This window comes from Apium graveolens, chromosome 9, assembly GCF_009905375.1.
Source record: "Apium graveolens cultivar Ventura chromosome 9, ASM990537v1, whole genome shotgun sequence".
Classification (NCBI taxonomy): Eukaryota; Viridiplantae; Streptophyta; class Magnoliopsida; order Apiales; family Apiaceae; genus Apium; species Apium graveolens.
The window spans coordinates 208,505,614-208,512,334 of record NC_133655.1 but is presented as its reverse complement, the minus strand read 5'-3'; positions in this window follow the sequence as shown (position 1 = coordinate 208,512,334).

Below are 6,721 nucleotides of genomic sequence, written 5' to 3'. Positions count from 1 at the left end.
GAATTATACTTCCTTAACATTGATACGTGGAACACGTTATGAATTTGCTACAGGTTCGGGGGTAGATCTAGCTCATATGCTAATTTCCCAATATGTCTTAATACCTCAAAGGGTCCAACAATTCGTGGGCTTAGCTTTCCTTTCTTTCCGAACCTCATCCATCATTTCCAAGGGATACCTTTAACATTACTAAGTCCCCTATTTCCTATTCCTTGTCCTTTCGTGTCAAATCAACATACTTTTTATGTCCACCTTGGGCTACTACCAGCCGTCCTCTGATTAGATCTATTATATCCTTGGTCCTTTGAACTACTGCGGGTCCGAGCATCTTGTGCTTTACAACTTCATCCTATCATAAGGGAGATCGACATTGTCTTCCCTCAAGGATCTCACAAGGCAATACCTCGATACTGACATATGATCGATTATCGTGAGATAACTTAATCCGCGTTAAGTGGTCATTCCAAATTCTTTCAAGTCTATTGCACCGGCTCTCATCATAGCTTCTAGCATTATAGCTTTTGCTTCTCACTACCCATTCTTTTCCAGTTCGTAGTCCTTACTATCTTCCGTACATAATACTATACTGGTTACAATTTTGCTCATTAGCATTCTATAACTTTTTAATAATTGCGTCAACCTTAGTATCACGAACGCGTTAGATTCGGAATACCACCGCACTGATACTACTCCTTCCTAGCTGCTTCTATCTTTGAAAGCTTGATCCATCGTATAGAAGTAAAAGAATTTATTGAGAGATCACTATGATCATGAACTCTTGTTATATCGCATAGTTAGTACAGAAGGTGGCCAGCCTTTAGTACTTCACAAGCAATTAAACAACATGCGGTATCCTACTAGGCTCCTATCACACAGATAGATAGTCATTCGGCAATACCTCCCCTTCTGGAAGGGTTGTTCTTCTCAGCTTACATGAAATGAAAAGAAGAAAAAAGAACGAACAAAAGAGAATTGTATATACGTAAAAATATTGCTACAAAATATCTAGCTTGGAATCTACCCCTGAACTATAGAGGTTTATCATAGGAGAACAAAACATATACGTATATATATCAACATCAAGTATTATAGCATCGTATATCACAAGCCTAAATATTTTTTTCTATTCCGTCCATCATTCTATGGACCCATGCTCTTCCTCGAGCTTATACACAATCACCTTTGAAACTCCCTCGACATCGAAAATTGAATCTGGGATCTCATTCTAGACATCATTGTTATTAGAATTCTATGCTTGCACCGCAACCTTCCTCGTATAATAATACGACTCTCTATTGATAAGAAAGAATAAATATTCAATAGGTAAATAATCGACCTAGTTTTTCTATCAAAGATAACTTATACATCCACACGACCCGATTAGTGGTACTCAATCTCAACATCCATTTCAATACAACTCTCATGCTTGTAATCAGCTCATTACTCGCCGAATCATTGCTGCATTACTATGGTCCACCACTGACCTACTGTCGTATTTCACTTTCCATGAAATCTTAATATCTAACCATACAGAGTCCATACATGTCATATAGAATTCTTCTAAGGAGTTAACATAATCCCCATTCATAATTCATGAAGAACACTCCAGATCCTGACGTACTTTCATGATATCAAGCAGATAAAATTGCAGAATAGTTTCAATCAAAGCAACGATAGCAGGTTAATACCATTCTTAATCATATGCCTTCGATAGAAGACTTAACTCAAAGGTTCGTTTAGTCCTTTTTGAAACATGGTCCTGGATTATTCTCAAGATAGGACCTTCTAAGATAGATAGCCCGCTCATGGCGATTACACGAATTAAACCTTTACCAACTATTATTACGGTTGGGTATTGCACAGTCATCAGAAGGAATGTCAATCTTCCAAACCATAATACAACCTTTACGGCTTCAACCATCATCACTGTATTCTTCTGGCACGAGCGCCTATAATTGCTCTCTTACAGTTAAAGTGTCGGCCACCTCTTTGGCCTTTCCTGATAGTAAAATTTCCTTACAATCAATGTCGTTTGAACGATCTTCAACTAAATTTTCTACCTCATTTCCAATCACTGCTTGTGTGAAGATGCTTTCCTTAAAATCTGATGAGTAAAAAAAAATACCACCATTTTCCATAAGTTATTGCCTCAGTCTTTAGAGGTTAACATTGCCACGACTGACTCTCGATCATACTTAGGACGTCTTTTATCTTGGGTCCTTCTTACTTTGACAGTTCTGACCTCCGTTGGTTCAATCTATACTTTCTCATGGTTTAACATGTGCCCCACTTGGCATTATTATAATTACGTCACAATTCCTTTATCAAAATTTCTATTCTTGAGAACTTTGAATATTACCATTCTCCTTGTAAAACTTCTAAGGTTATCCTTGAATCATTCCTCCTATATTCCCTAGATACTGGGCATATCAAAATACCATTTACTAATACTAGAACCATTGCCTATGTACTTCAGAAAAATTTCTCTACTGATCTTTAAAGGTTGTTGTTACCCTAATCCTTCGTTCCATACTACCCAACTCATAATGTCCCTATTAAGGGTGAAATGCCAACCTTTATGCATTCCCCTAGGATTCATTTTAAGATACCGATGTTATATCCTTAATTCCACCTTTAAAAAGGTACATGCATCCTTCCATAGATAAATCAAGTCATATATCCCTGATACGGGTGTCTTATTCAATCATTCCCACCTCGATAATATATGCCTAATTTGGTAACGATAACAACGATGTTCTGGAAGATATTGGTCGTGTTCAACGTGAACTTCTTCTTAATAATTCCTTAGTTACTCTTGTTGTTTATCTCAACAGTCATCTCAATATTGGGATATCTCTCATACCTGGCATCTCCCTTTCTGGGTATCATGCCACCGGTCTTACACTTCACATTCTTGAAGGTCACTTCCTTCATCCAATTTTCCTAATTTCTTACTTTCTTGTCTCCTCAGTCTATCCGCATCTCATTATTTATCCTTCGAACTATCTCAAGGTTTCCCCGAATCCTTCCAACTTGAAGGGGGTACAACATATATATCTCTTATGCCTTCAACCATCAACTTTAACTCATGGTGAATCATCCTCATCCTGACGATCATATACTTTTCTATTTCTATTACTACGAGTCTTTAGGTATTCCTCATACCCGACTCCCTTATCATTCCTCAAACTCTATTGCCTTTATGCTCCTTTCCACTTCAGTTTCTTTTTATTTTCCTTTCTCTTACAATCATTTCACGTACCCACTACTCATTGACTTCAAACATCACGTCGTTCTGGGATTCTTGTCCTTCAGACGAATCTTGACAACTTTTACAATCTTAGATTCATAATTCATCATATTCGTCCGCCTTTGTTCTGGCTCTTAAAGCTTTTACACTATCTCCATAACCTTGGAATTTACTTTCTTGAAAAAATTTTGACTGAACTTTAATCAGTTTATCATAACCTCTTGCTCCATGCCTTTCTTGGTCTTTCACCAGTGGGTGGTCTCTCTCTTAGGAGGGTAAGTGATAAAAACAGTCTTTTGTGATTCGTCAATCATTTAGAATCTCAAATGATTCCTATATTTCCTTTAGCCAGGCTCTTGCCTCGGCTGGGTCAGCTATTCCCTTGGAACTCTGAGAGCTTAGCGACTTAAAGGTCCTGAAAGAATTTCACACCACATTGTTTCCTCAAGGTGGTGGTTAGGGGTAAAAGTATAAGTTTTGTTTTAGGCAGGTCCATGGATTGCCCAATAGGAGTACCATCCTGGTTCTTCCTATCTTGCTCGACTTCTATTTTCTCAGTCTAAATATTTCTTCCTACTCCCCATAATTGGGGTCATCTTTTAATTTAAAATCCTCATTTTCCACTTCATTATATTCTGGGTTCCTTATATCTTAATTACGACCTCCCTGATTATCACATTCAAGGTTTGCCCCTAATCTTATTCCTCGTGGGGGCATGATGCTTGGAAAAATTTTGAGAATCTCTGGATATTTGTCTTACTTACTTTGCTTAAATCTTTCCCTCGTTCAGTCCTTGCATGATTGCAAATTATGAATTCTCAAGTTCTATAAACTTCATGACACTCTCTTGAGTGTTAACAGCGCAATTAACAATATGAACTTATCACAAACAAACTGATCTGAACTGAAATTAATGAATATATACTTAACCATTTGTTCGAGGGTACAACAACTAAACACATTAAAGAGAATTACATCATCTGATCTGATCGCTTCTATCCCAAAAGTACTACCATAGATAATCATCTAGTCATTAAAAACTAATCATTCATAACTTAGGCTAATCCTCCAAAAGCGGTATTGCATGAAATTCTTGTCAGATTGCTCAGACTCTGCACACTATTATGGATCAAGAAATGCGGGCACACACGACATCCCTAACCTGCCCCATTAAAGCGGTGATGAGGTCTAAGATAGTTGCAAGTAGAGCTGGATCAATCTGACCCTCAAGATGGCCTCTAGCTGTAACACGGGTGGTAGCCTCAATCATTTCCATACTATAAGCTAATCCTGCCGGAAGTACCCCGTCCTCAATCCTCGGTGCACTAAGTCGATCCAACAGATCACTCCTAACATTACGGGCCTTAGACATGCCACCCAAAGTCATATAATAATCGGCGATAAGAGAAGCCTGAGTGGCAGCATCTAGCAGTCTATGGGGTGCAGGTGGTGCAGGCCCAGGGGATCCAAATGGATAATCAAGCACGGTATCAGGTGACAATGGTGCAGGAGATAAAGGTGGCATTTCCTCAGTAGGTGTTGGGCTATGTACAGGGGAGGGAACAGGAATTGGTGGAACCTCATGGGTGTCTACAGGAACCTCTGGAAGAGGGTCTGATACTGGTGTAATTGGTGTCATGGAAGGCCCCACTCCTCCTACCCTCATTAACCTTTGTGCCCTTGGTAACTCTTCATCCTCTAGTGCCACCCTCGCGGCCATTCTTGCTCTGGTAGTCGCCCTGACTATGGTCATTAATTCCTCGGCGGTCCTCTCTTCATTCTCGTCAGGATCATCCACGAGATCCTCCTCAGCAACAATCCCATCTGGGATAACATCCTCAACCGCAACATTCTCAATATGAATCTCATCCTGTCCCTCGTTAGGATACTATATTGGATTCACAATTTGATCTTCAATATGTAATAAAACATCCTCATGTTGATGCTCATGAACCTCAGGGTTCGGTGCCCCGCTGCCCTATACGAGAACGAACTATGTTACTATCATAATATTTATAAGGGTTCCCGTAAGGGTTTTAACTTTCAGTACTACGTTAGGTAGCCCGACTATGAACTTGGCAAGAGTTCTTATTATCTTTGTGAACTTATTATCTTAACGTCACATCATCTCTGAGGTTTATAACGCTTGGCTCTGATACCATTTCTGTAACACCCCCAAATCCGGGGTCGGGGATTCGAGTTGTCACGAGTTCCATTTCCATTATCAATACTTAATCTTAACAGTCAACCAACTACTGAGTACTGTGACCCCACAATATACACACACACACCAAAAGTTATAGTCTCAGAGATGAATACCAAAAATAACACAAGTCATTTTATTCCACAATTATAAACCGTTACACCTTAAAAGGGTTTCTGAATAATTTACATATTCCTTGCCATTATTACAATTTATATTATACATAAGTCTGGTTCATCAATAGTTGAAAATCTAGCCTATTGGTAGCTCCTACCTCAGCTACGGCTCCAGAAAACTGCGGAACGTTTTCTAACCGCTTGCGAATTGGAAGCTTGGTCTTGTTCATCTTTTCTATCTGTTGTTGTGTGATGAAAGAAGAAAGCAAGGGTGAGCAACAAGCCCACCAAAATAATATATATAATGATTAACAATATATGAGCATTCTCATAGTACTCATGAAAGTCTTGGTCAAAAGAAATAAACAAAGCTGATATCTTAACGCGACCAAGTCGCAAAATATTCAGTATATATATACATATAAATATATATACTTTTCACAATATTTGAAATCCTCTGACATGTATAACATCCACAGAGTTCCAGTTTATAACTGTATAAAAATATCGTTGCAAGGTCATCTCATATATCTAACCTTGTCTCAACGTTTTTCTGAAAATCTTTGACATGCACAAGGTAATCATTTACTAGATATAAGTTTAAAAGAAGAAGTTACAAGATACTCCAATATAATTATATCTTTTCCGAATACTACTTGAACTACCACCGTTCAAGTTATAATTAGTTTCAAAAGTTCATCACATAGATGAGACTACAAGGCATAACTTGTATAGAATCAATCTTTGAAATATCATTCAAAAGAAACGAAGTTACGAGATACTTCATTTGATGGAAACATCATTTTGAAAACTCGACCCTGCCAACACTCAACAATCGCCCAGCCGTAGCCTTTCTATCGAAGTGCTCTGGGTAGTGTTGCAGAAATATCCAACTGGATAATGAACTCATTACGGGAGTTTGCCACGCCAGGAAGACCACTCACGATGATCAGTCGCAATAGTGCAACCCCACCATTTTCTACATGTAGAGGAGAACCTGTCGGATTTACTTGTCAACCGAACACTGGACTCCTAAGGAATGGACCGTCTTAGCGGAACTTCCAGGCCAATTGGGCCAATATAATAAGGCTGGGCCGGCGCCACTCGACCACTTACGCCACTCCTAGTTCAGATGAAATCCATGACTCTGAA